Source organism: Sphaeramia orbicularis, chromosome 5 (assembly GCF_902148855.1).
Source record: "Sphaeramia orbicularis chromosome 5, fSphaOr1.1, whole genome shotgun sequence".
In the NCBI taxonomy this organism is placed as follows: Eukaryota; Metazoa; Chordata; class Actinopteri; order Kurtiformes; family Apogonidae; genus Sphaeramia; species Sphaeramia orbicularis.
In genome coordinates, this window is record NC_043961.1 from 41,314,067 (window position 1) to 41,326,220 (window position 12,154).

At 40.2% G+C, this 12,154-nt stretch overlaps 1 protein-coding gene across 2 annotated transcripts in view; it reads left to right on the forward strand.

Annotated features, from left to right (window-relative positions):
* Positions 1–1,250: 1,250 nt before the first annotated feature.
* The window catches only part of ywhaba (tyrosine 3-monooxygenase/tryptophan 5-monooxygenase activation protein, beta polypeptide a), a 37,693-nt gene continuing 26,789 nt past the window's right edge, over positions 1,251–12,154 (forward strand). Inside the window, exon 1 of one of the 2 annotated variants that reach the window (XM_030134492.1) lies at positions 1,251–1,403. The gene's annotated coding sequence lies outside the window, so the exon portion shown is untranslated. The remainder of the gene's footprint in view (positions 1,404–12,154) is intronic. The other variant, XM_030134493.1, reaches the window with a different exon arrangement.

Consider the following 12,154-nt stretch of genomic DNA (forward strand, 5'->3'; position numbering starts at 1 on the left):
TTTGTAGCCACAGCTGCCCTGAGGCAGGCTGACAGAAGGATGGCTGCCAATTCGCACCTATGGCCCCTCCAACCACCACTGAACATTCATATGCATTCATACAGCAGTGTGAGTGGCTTACCCAAGGACTGACTAAGACAGAGTGGGATCCGCCAACCCTTCGGTCATTGGACTACCTGCTCTACCTCCTGAGCCATGGCCGTCCGGACAGTCAGCCTAAGAGACTTGAAGATTTACTGAATCCAGAGTATGATCTCTGCAACAAACTCAAACAGATGAAACAGAAATCAAGATGAGATTAGAAAGTTTTTACAAAATTCAAGTTACACTGTCCTTTTAAATTTGCCATTTGCGGGTCAGTGGTTTATGCATGAGGGGATCAGGATTGGACCTAAGAGGAACGTCTTTCCCAGACTTAGTCCTTCCCAAAAGAGAGAAATCCAAATCTGTTCAAAAAGATTTTGAAAAAATTGCAAAGATTCTGTCTTTTGACATTTGAAATACAAATTCTGTGAGAAGGTCCAGGTAGTCCCAGGAAATCTCAGAGGCTAAAGACCAAGACTGTGTATCTTTGACCCTTCAGGTGGCATTGTATGAGAAACCGACATATTATCAGTGTGAACATAACCACATGGACTTGGGAGGTGTGTGACACTTAACACAGTCTTCTGCTGCATCTGGAAATATAAGGTGAAACTGTGTTAGTTAAAGGGGAAACTTTGTATCAACTCTCTGGGCCTAAGTTAATCAGAAGTCAGGCTTAAATCTGGATTTGTCTAATAAATCCACATTTCCGCTTCTTTCAAGGATGTATGATGTCAATAGGAAAAGAATATTATGAATATCACATTATTATTTTAATGCCTTGAGCTTTTTTTTTTTTTTTTTTTTTTTTTTTTGCCTTGCCATTTCCTGTTGTCCCTACGAGAAATTGTATTTTTTTGCAAAAAAAAAAAAAAAAAAAAAAAAAGATAAATAAAAAATGACTGACTGCCTTTGTGGCCTGTGTGTTTCAGAATTGTAATGTTGGTGTTCTACGCTTCTATAAAATCAGTGGAACCCACTCAACCCAGCGCTGTGTCAGCTGACACAACGGTGAACTCACATACAACAGCACAGAAGCGGCCTCGTGGAGACAGTTGTCATGGAGATCGGTTCACGTCATCCCGCAGTGGTTGCCATGGTCATCCTGACGTCAAAGCCCCTCGCAAGATGCTTAGGAAACCCCCTGGCACAGTCTCCATGGAAACTCGCGGGGGGAGGGGTGGGGTTTGAAGGAAGCGGAAGTGTCAGAGCAGGCGGAAGTGGTACTGCCCTGAATACCCTGAGCAGCGAGCGGAGGACGGCTTGATTAACTCCCATCTTTCAGAGAATAAAATCCGGATCCTTAGTGCGCTCTAAATGTGAGTTCACTTACATATCAGTCGATTATTGTGTTATGTACTTGCTGAGGAGGGTGTTTGTGGGAGGACAGCAGCCCCGGCGGTCAGGTGGCCCCATTCTCTGCCTCTGCGGCGGAAGATGCCTATTGTGGTTAGGGGGCACGGGGCGAGGATTTAGGACGACACTGGTGATCAAATAGCGACAAGCTACCCACAGAACACCTGGCACGAGATTGCTTGTTCTCTTTGTACTGCTCAATATGTAACCCGTCATTTATTTTCGCCCATTTGGTCGGAGCCATGCGTAGTGCGCCGTGCCCGTCAAAGAGGGGAGGGTGAAGCCAAGTTTGGCCATTTTGACAGCTTAGCAGTCCCGGCCCGGCCGTTGTACGAGCATCCAGTCTATATGTTTCATACAACTACACAATGGATAACATAAAACTGTCGTTACGTTTGTGGATATAACTGTACAGCCCCACACTGTCCTCGTTATTTAATTTCTTGTCGATGTCCTTAGCTTCGGCTCCGTCATGGCGTAGTGAAATGGAAGCTAGCCCATCCTCCTATTTCCCGGTTGTTTCCCTTTTTGTCATGTCTGATGTTTTTTTTTTTACTCTGTATTTAATAATTGGGGCATATTTGTTTGAAGGAACCGAGTCCTTGGTTGTTTTATCTCACAGGCCCGTGGATGTCTGCTCACATTTAATCGCCGTAAAGATTGAAGTCGGTCAGGTCCCTTTAGCTGCTAAGCTAACAGCTAACAGTTGAATCCAGCGGCCGTTCATGCTAGCTGGCGGTAATCTATCTCTCCATCTTAAAATTCCGCAGGGGAATGCGACAAGGAGGGCGTAGCTGTAGCAGGCCGAGTAAACTACACCTGACTCTCTCGTGGCCTGGGGGCCGTTTATTGTGCATGTGCTTAAAACCCTTACTTTAGGCGTTGAGTTTTCAAGGTATTGCGTTAATGTGTGGTCTTTGCTGTAGCCTGTTTCCTTACATGGCTGTTAGCCGAAATGCTAACGCAGTGCTAGTGTTTGACCTGAAAGGGAAGGTTGGATCAATTTTACCAGGCTACGGAGGTTAATCAGTGCTTCATTCAAATAATTATTATTCATAAGACAAGGCATCCTACTAGTTACGAAATGGTAATATGAGAATTCTGAATGAAAGGGTTTAGCTTCAAAGCCATAACATGAATGAGGAAATGACAGCACTGCTTGAATGCCACATGCGGATTCACTTTCATTTTAAACAAAATGCGTTCCTGTTTTTTAATCATACTAGTGGGCTTATAATACACACTATGAAGAGCCATTTACTAGCACTGACCATTGCAGTAGTGATTCAGTTTTAGGATTTAAGGCACGGGTGTCAAACTCATTTTCTTTCAGGGGCCACATTCTGACCTCAAGTGGCCCAGACCAGCAAAGTAATAACATAATAACTTATAATAGGGACAACTTCAAAATTTGCCCTCTGTTTTAGTGCAAAAGATAACATTAATACAGGAAAATATTTTCATTTACAAACCATCCACACAAAAAGGATGTGAATAACCTGAAAAAACCTGAAACTGAAATTTCTTAAGAAAAATAACTGAAATTTTAACAATATTATGATTAACTTTTCATTTATACATGTGTATTACAGATCAGATTTACAAAGTCACAAAACATTTAACAACAGTAACAGGCAGAATATTGTTAAAATTGCACTTGATTTTCTTTAGACATTTCATGTTGTTCATATTTGTTCAGGTTATTTACATGTGTTGCGAAAGGATAGTTTGTAAATGTAAATATTTTCATGTAATTTGACATCTTTTACACCTCAATAAAGAGGAAAATTTAGGGTTGTCATTCATAGGTTATAATGATCTGATCCACATTAGATCGAATTAGGCTGAATGTGAAACCTGAACTAAACAGTTTGACATCCTTCATACCCTCGTTAATGCCTTCAGTGTGATTTTTTTTTCTTTTCACAAATTCATCCCACGGGCCAGTTTGGACCCTTTGGTGGGCCGGTTTTGGCCCACAGGCCATATGTTTGACACCTGTGATTTAAGGAAAACTGCACTGAGATGTGACAATAAATATAAACATACAAGTCCTATCCCTAAAATACACAAAGAAAACAGAGCCAGGAATATGTACGAATCCTCAAAATAAATTGCGTACACTCCTGATCAAAATTTTAAGACCGGTTGAAAAATTACAAGAAATCACATTTTGTACTGTTGGATCTTAAGAAGGTTCTAAGTAGAGTTTCAAAATGCAAAAAGAAGAAATGGGAGTGAAACCAATTTGAGTAAGCAATTTACTGAAAACAACAATTCAACTGAAATAAGCTATTTATCAGCCAATCAAAAGTTAAAGACCACAGCTCAAAAAACCTGAAACCCTCCTAAAATAGAAATAAAAGGTTCAAAAAAGGACTTAGTAATGAGTAGCTCCCTCATTCTTGTTGATCACTTCAAAAATGCTTTTCAGCATGCTTGATGATGATGATGATTATTTTTGTTATTATTATTAGTATTATTAGTATTATTAGTATTGTGGAAGTGTTACCTGGAGGCTAGTGGGAAAGTTGCTCCAAGTGGTGAAGATGGCTTTGCGGATGGCATCCACTGTCTGGAACTGATGTCCATTTTTTGTTAACTTCCCTTGCCATCCATCCTCAATTGTTTTCAATTGGATTTAGATCAGGGGAACACACAGGATGGTCCAAAAGAGTGATGTTATTCCTCTGGAAGAAGTCCTTTGTCAGGCGGGCATTGTGAACTGCAGCGTTATCCTGTTTTTAAACCCAGTCATTACCACACAGACGAGGGCCCTCAGTCATGAGGGATGCCCCCTGCAACATCTCCACATAGACAGCCACCGTTTGACGCCCCTGCACAACCTGAAGCTCCAATGTTCCACAGAAGGAAAAAGCACCTCAGTTCATGATGGTGCCCTCTCCACTGTGCCGCGTAGAAAACATCTCAAGTGGGATCTCCTTGTCATGCCAGTAACACTGGAAGCCATCAGGACTGTCAAGGTTAAACTGTTTCTCATTAGAGAATAAAACTTTCTTCCAGCTTTCACTGTCCCATGTTTGGTGCTCTCTTGCAAAGTCCAAACGGGCAGTTCTGTGGCGTTGAAGGAGACGAAGCCTCTGAAGACGATTTTTGTTCTTAAAGCCCTTCTCCTGCAGATGCCGTCTGACGGTTGTTGGGCTGCAGTTGGCACCAGTAATGGCCTTAATTTGGGTGAAGGATTGTCCCTTGTTGTGACGGACAGCCTATTGGATCCTTCGGCTCAGGGCTGGTGAAATTTTTTTGGGTCTACCACTTGAATTTTTGGTCCATGACCCTCAGGGTTTTTTAAGAAATTCAAAATGACTCCCTTACTGCATTCAACCTCAGCAGCATTGGTGCATTGCGAGAGGCCTTGCTTATGCAGCTCAACAATCCGACCACGTTCAGAGAGGGAAAACTTTTTTGCCTTTGCCATCAGGAGGTTATGACAGTGTGAATACCTGACAGAAAATGACATTGAATCTACATTTTTGCTCAGATTTTGGCTTTTAAAGGCTCTTAAAGTTTTGATCAGCTGATGAACAGCCTATTTCAGTTTGTTGTTTTCAATAAATTGCTTACTCAAAATTTTTTTTGTCTCACTCCCATTTCTTCTTTTTGCATTTTGAAACTCTACTTAGAACCTTCTTAATGTCCAACAGTGCAAAATGGGAATTCATGCCATTTTTCAACTGGTCTTAAAATTTTGATCTGGTGTGTACTGAGGCCAAAACAGGGAATGTCCTGTTATCCACATCCATAGCCATGTTTTGCACTGGGTAGTACAGCTGGTGCATCCCTAGTTTAGGTAAGGAAAGAACACACATGGTGACCTCATTTGGCATATGGAAACATCTCACCACGAGAGTGAAGAATTGGTATCATTAAAACAGCAGCAGAAGAAGAAGAGCTTAGAGAGACAGGACATCATTAAGTGTGTTAGTCTCCATTTTATTCAAATGAATTGAAACAATTCTAACATGCAAAAATGATTGTCTTCAGCTCAGTTGCATCAGTTAATTGTGACAGGCTTAACCTTATAGGCCAAAGGAAGGACGTAAAATGAAAAAAAAAAAAAGTTATGGTATTATAAGCAGCCCACAAGTGGAAAGAGACAAGATAAGGGGTAAATGAGGTGGTGACCAGATTAATAACTTAAGCCACCTTTTTAAGGTAGCATCTGTGCAGTGAGACTTATTTTATGTTTGTCTCAAACAGTTTCCTCTGTTGGCTTCCTGATAATGGAGATGTGGGTATTCTGTATGAATTTATGAGTCTCAGCACTAATGGTTTTAGGATTGTGTTTTTTGTTGAACTAATGGAACTGTACAGTGTCGGCAGATAATTGAATTTATTGAATCAATGTTGGAAATGCTGTATTGAAATGCTTCCAGCTGAGAGGCTGTTAATTACTTTGCAGAGCATAGGAAGTGCAGAAGTAGGGCAGAGGCATTGCAGTGTAGGTGAAATAAAGGAAACTTTTTGTTACCTTAAATCTTTTCCTGCAGCTCTTGCCTCACACATAGCCATTATGTTTTAAACACAGCGCCATATTAAATGTGTGAATGAAATGGGACATTTACATATGGCAACAGATAAAGACAGATTGTGTGATAAATACTTGTGCAGTAATGTAAGTTTTCAAGCTGCAGATTCCAGGCTGCTCTGTACTAATAAATGTTCAATTTGGCAAGTCCAGTTTCATCAAAAGACTGAATATTTTTAGAGATGGTGATGGTTTGAAGTTAATTTTGTATATCTTAATGTATAAAATTCCCAGATATTTTCTATTTTGTATGTAGCGCTACAGCATGAGCCTATTAAGGCAAATTCCAAACCTTGGGTCCTATGGCAGTTCAAGCTAACGCTTCCTTAACTAATTATTAAATGAATTCAAATATATGAACAATATTATTTTGCTAAGTCAGTTAATTTCTGTTCACTTCTCTGTGAAGTACATTAGCTGACTTTAAATTGACAGCAACCTCACAAACCATCAATAACATTCTAATAAGTAACTAAAGATTAAATTTATGCATTGCTGCTATCCGTTGTTTAGTGTCCAAGGTATTTTAATATATTTAATAGTTCCCTAAACCAAGCAGATGAATACACAGTTAACAGACCAGTGAATCCTTGTAGTTGAAGGATCCATCCATTTTCTCTTGTCTGCATTAGTTCTGCTTCATGCTCTCATTGCTGCAGCAGCTACACTCCAAACATTTCACAGGACTTTCTTTGCAATGACAAATAATGAGTTGTGATTTTCAGGTATCTGTCATGTGGTTGCATCAGTAGCTTCCACTGGTGAAGAGGCAAACATGAACCAACTATTTGTCATCAGTTTATTTCAAGATGGCTGCTCCCTGCTGGTGACAAAGGGAAACACAATCTAGTTTTCTCATAAATTTTAAGTTTATTGTACTGCCATACCTTGCCTAAGGTACATATTAGAAAATAAAACACAGTATTGTTTGATTCATGTCCACTTTAAAGTGTTTAATCATATAGAAAATCCTACTATTATCCAAATAATGTGTATTTTTGAAAGAACACTATCAATCTAATTTTTGCACGGTAACATAAATTAATATAAAATTGCATGTGTTGCTGACACACGGCGGTTTCTCTCCTAATATGAGGCTCCTAAACCATTTTGGGCACCATCTAAGTGAAAGTCATGTCAAATCAGGCTTTTCCAATATCTGATGGTCCCTTTTAGTATATTTTCTAAATAGGAGTGTGACAAACTATCAATATGGCGAACTATCACAATATGTAGTCTTACGATGGATTATCGATGCGCTCCTGCCACGTAGTATTATTTTTTTAATTATTATTGAAATATAGCCGCTATAAACTTCTTTCATCGTTCCTCTTAGTGAGTTGAGTCATCGTTTTACATGCCATCCAAGGGGCGCTCCTTGGGTGAGTGGCTGAAAATTGGGCCAAAGTCACAGAAGAAGAAACAACAAATGGCACTAATGTGGCAGACTCGAGCGGTGAAGTTAAACTAAAAGATCCGACTGATCTCATGAAATCGCATTGTATGTGACGCCAGTTATAATGGCATTTGGCGAGCTATATGTACAAATTCTCGACCTTTTGCATGCTATTCAACACCATTTGATGGCGTGTCGATGTATGCCAAGAACTCCAGTTCACATAACCCTAACCCTCAGTGCATGGTACTTGACGCATTGATTCAGGTTGGACAGGGCTAATATCGGCGTGATCATACACGTGGAAAGCTTATAATGCGTACAGAACACGGCAATTAAGTGGTGTGAATATTTACATGAGTCGTGATATCACATTGTTTAAAATAGTGTTTGCCAGACACCTAAAAGAAAATCTTGTTTACAGTTATGTTGCATTAAAACAGCGTCATTGTTTTGCACTATTGTTGTTTGTACTCTGGTCAAATTATGCTGCAAAATATAAACTAGGAAATAAAAATTTTGTTTTTGTTTCACCCCTTTAAACACACAAATATATCGTAGGTTATTCAAGTTATCTGTATGCATTATAAGCTTTCTGCTTGTGTGTTTACGCCATTATCAGCCCCCTGTCCAACCTGAACTGATGTGTCAAATACCACGCGGTTAGGGTTATGTGAACCCAAGATTTTGGTGTAAATTGACATGCGATGGCTAGATAATGTAAGCCAGTGGAGGCCAGATGGCATTGAATAACATGGGAAAGGTCAAAAATGCATAGGTATAGCACTCCAAATGCCATAAAAATTCCATTTATTGAGACTAGTCTGGTTGGGCTGCAACTATTTCAGTAGTCGACAAATCATCAACTACTGTAATGACTAGTCAACTAATAGTCGACTATTCAGACTACGATCTGCCCAGAAAGCAAAAACAATGGGTCTTATTTATACTCACTGCAGCAATAAAATACTGTAGCGTCCGACTGGACCTCAGGACAGACGAGGGCTTATTCCACATTGGTCTCTTGATTGTTAGAACAGTATTGGTTACTGTGAGCTGTAACCATGGTGACATAAAGAAAAATGAATGGTAACTTAACTGCCAGCTCTGTCTCAGTCATCCACTCCCTCTCTTTTCCTGCTCTCACCACTCTCACACACAGGCTCACTGGCTCCGCCCCCATATGTTTCTCATCCACTCACCTGTCTATCATAGCCCCGTACACACTCTGTGCATCACACAGTAACTGTTGAACTTTCCAACAATATCATTAACAGATAAGAGTTGTTAATACATTCCATGTTTAATATCTAGAATTGGCTCGGTCAGAGCAGTAGCATGTTGACAAGTACACGTCTGTTTTTTCTGTTAAAACCCGTCCATGGCTCCCATACTCTTCTTAACGCTGTATAAATGTTATGAAATTTTCAGACAGAATGAGAACATTACCCTTTTAAACAGTCATGATCCTTCACACACACATACAGTAAATAGACTTCCTACTAACATTGGAGATAATTATGTTACGAGGTTCATCTAAATCTTATAAATGTGCTTCCTTTGTAAATGTTCATCCATTGTTGTAGTGGTTCCATGGTAGCAGGCTCAGATAGAGATCAGACATGGGACAGTTTTTATGGTTGTGTCACATGAAATGTTCCGAAAAGTTGGACCGTTTGTTTGTCGTAGCCTCGTTTCAGTGGTGCCTACCACTGCCCCCTTCTGGTCCTGGTCATTAGTGCACATGTGCAGTCAGTGCATCAAAGATTAAGGAAAAGTCAGATGTCTGACTCTGAGCTACATCAACTGGCTACGGTCGAACATAGTTTAACATGAGATTGGATACACATGATGATGCCACTAACGACCCGTTGACGACTAAATTAGTTGTGGACTCATTTTGGACTAGTCGTTGCAGCCCTACAATCCAGAAAAATTATGCAAAAATCTCCACAACCCCACATAGCTTTTCCAATGGTACAAAAATTCACTAAAACAGAAATGGAACCTTTAAATTATCTCCTAAAATGCTGGTTTTCAGAGAAGGCCTCACTGTCCCTGTGAAAGATTTAGTGAGAAAGGCTGCCAATGTGGCAGATGTGAAGGAGCTCCAGGCTGAATTAGAAGACAGGGTGCAGACAGTATGCAGGTGATTGGAAGTCACCAGGCTTCAAGCATCCCGTCCTCTAGCTATGCTGCTAGTGAAGCAGCGCAGTAAAACAAAGTTCAGTCTGTTCAACTGTGACTTAGGAGATTAAGTTTCCAGCAAGAGAGCAACTCAAACAAATCTACACAGGAATGACTGGCTTAAAACAAATATGAATGTCCTGGAGTGGCTCTGTCATCCCTCAGTCCAATAAAATGGTCTGTGGCAGGGCTGTAAAACCACTGTTAACACCAGGCCCTTGTGAAACATGCGAACAAAGCAAGAACAATAAAGGGAAATTTGTCCTGAGAGGTAATCTGAAATTCTATATCTGCTGCCACTGCACTCTTACTAAGGTTAAACAGAAGCAACTAAATCAGGGATTAAAGTTCTCCGTCACCACGACGGATTTCCGTCAAATGGAAAAATTGAGGGGGGAAAAAAGTCATATTGAAGTAACTTCCCCACGTGTTTCGCAGAGTCCAGTCGGCACCGCGATCCTGTCCTGGGTTTGCTGTCCTGAATCTGCAGGTGTTTAACACAGGCACAGGGGGCTGATAGGTTTAACAGTGATGATAATAAGATGACTTCTTTATTTTTATGTCGGGAGGAGAGATTGATGACTATTTCTATTTGGAAGGAAACGCTGCTCATTCTGTGCCTCAGAAACACATGGACAAGTTCAGCTTTACCGAAGTTCAGCCTCCAGACGCTAACTTTAGTTTAGTGCTAACAAGTAGCTTTCTTTATGAAAGAACCACAGCGAAAAGGGAAGAAGACAGAACTGATCTACATGGACCTTCATGTTTGGGTTCATAGCTTATCTCCTCTTGCCGGTATATGACTAGTGTGTGTGTTTGTGTTTGTGTGTATGTGCCCATCCCGTGCGTGCGGCTGTGCGCGCTGCGGCCTTACACGGTTACGCGCCCGACTGCATAAGTGCTTTATTTTGACCTGTTTAGCATCTTATTTCTATCTGTGTGGTACAGTATGAAGATAAAATTGAATGACTGAGTAACACCCTTGGTATTTGCAAAGCCACTGTATTTTAAATACCCTCAGAGAGTATCTGTAACGGAATATAATTTCTGTTTCAGTTGACGTAATTTCTTCCAGTCAAAAGAGAACATGATATTGGCGGGAGGGGGTTATGGACGCAGGTTTGACCACGTACAGATTATTTTGGCCAGCATATATGACATCATGGACACGTTTGTAGAGGAAGGTGCTGAAGTGGTAACTACTGAGAGATGCGTGAAAAATAGATGGAGGTGGGCATGGCTTGATGAGAAGGGAGACGATGGAACTCCAATTAGTAATTATTATTTTCACTTGCTTCAAAGGTTTTCATACCCTTTAAAATTAACCAGAGAGCACCAAAATTGACCTGAAGGTTTAAAAATTTTCTGGGGGTGGACCTCCAGACCCCCCACCAATACCACTCATGACATTTTTTCTATCCATGTTTCTAATCTTCTACACCTGTACATTCTCCCATTCAGTGTGTTTTACAGTATTGCCAAATTTGACTATATAAACTTGTACGCTATAGTAGTATTGTATTGCATCATTTTTAAGTGGTCAATGATTTTTACTAGAAGAAAATTTTCAGTCAGATGAAAAATTTTTGCTTTAATCCCTGAACTAAATTCCTGTCAAATATCAACTAAGCTCTGACCCTCCTATTAACTGCTGTTTTTATTTTTCATTATTTACATTAATGCATTTTGACAGTTAATTAAACCATTTTGCCCAAGAATGATCAGTGTGACACTGGTCAAACACATCAGCCCACTAATGGGTCTGACTGATCTCAATAAATGGCATATGTCACACCAGTTCTTATGGCATTTGGCGTGCTATACGTATGCATTTTCGACCTTTCGTGTGTTATTCAATGCCATTTGATTGCGTGTCAATTTACGCCAAGATTTCCGGTTCACATAACCGTAACCCTCAGTGTGTGGTATTTGATGCATCGATTCAGGTTGGACATTGGGCTAATAACAGCATGAACATACACGTGGGAAGCTTAAAATGCATACAGATGACACGCCAATTAAAAGTGGGGTGTATATTTACGCGAGTCACGATATCACGTTGAATGGGTAAATTTATCTCGTTTGGCAGAAATGTCCCATTGTTATTAAAAACATTTTTTCAAAACTACTAAAGTTGAATTGATCGGCCACAACCACCTGTGTCTTAGAATATCAAATAAGTTTTTTTTTGTTTTTTTTTACTGATGTAGAATAACATGGAGGAGGTGGGTTTTGTGATGTATGCTGCAGATGTCAGTTGGGGGGTCGTCAAGATGGTTTGTCTCCACTTTTTGGGGGCTGTCACAGCATCTGTCTTTGTAAATAGGATAGTAGTTGGACACACTTTCTGATCGTTGTAGAAAAGGAATGAAGTGGCTGCTCTGTAATTCTTGCAAATGAAGCCACTGTTGCTAACATTATTAGTTAGTTTTACGCAGTCAACAGTAGGGGCCACATTCATGCTACTTCCTGTCTGGGCTTGGATCTTTACATCAGGGCTGTTGATGTCCTGCAGCTGTAAAACATCTATTATTAATTGTACACAAAGTTTCGATTAACTACAACTAGGGATCTAACGATTA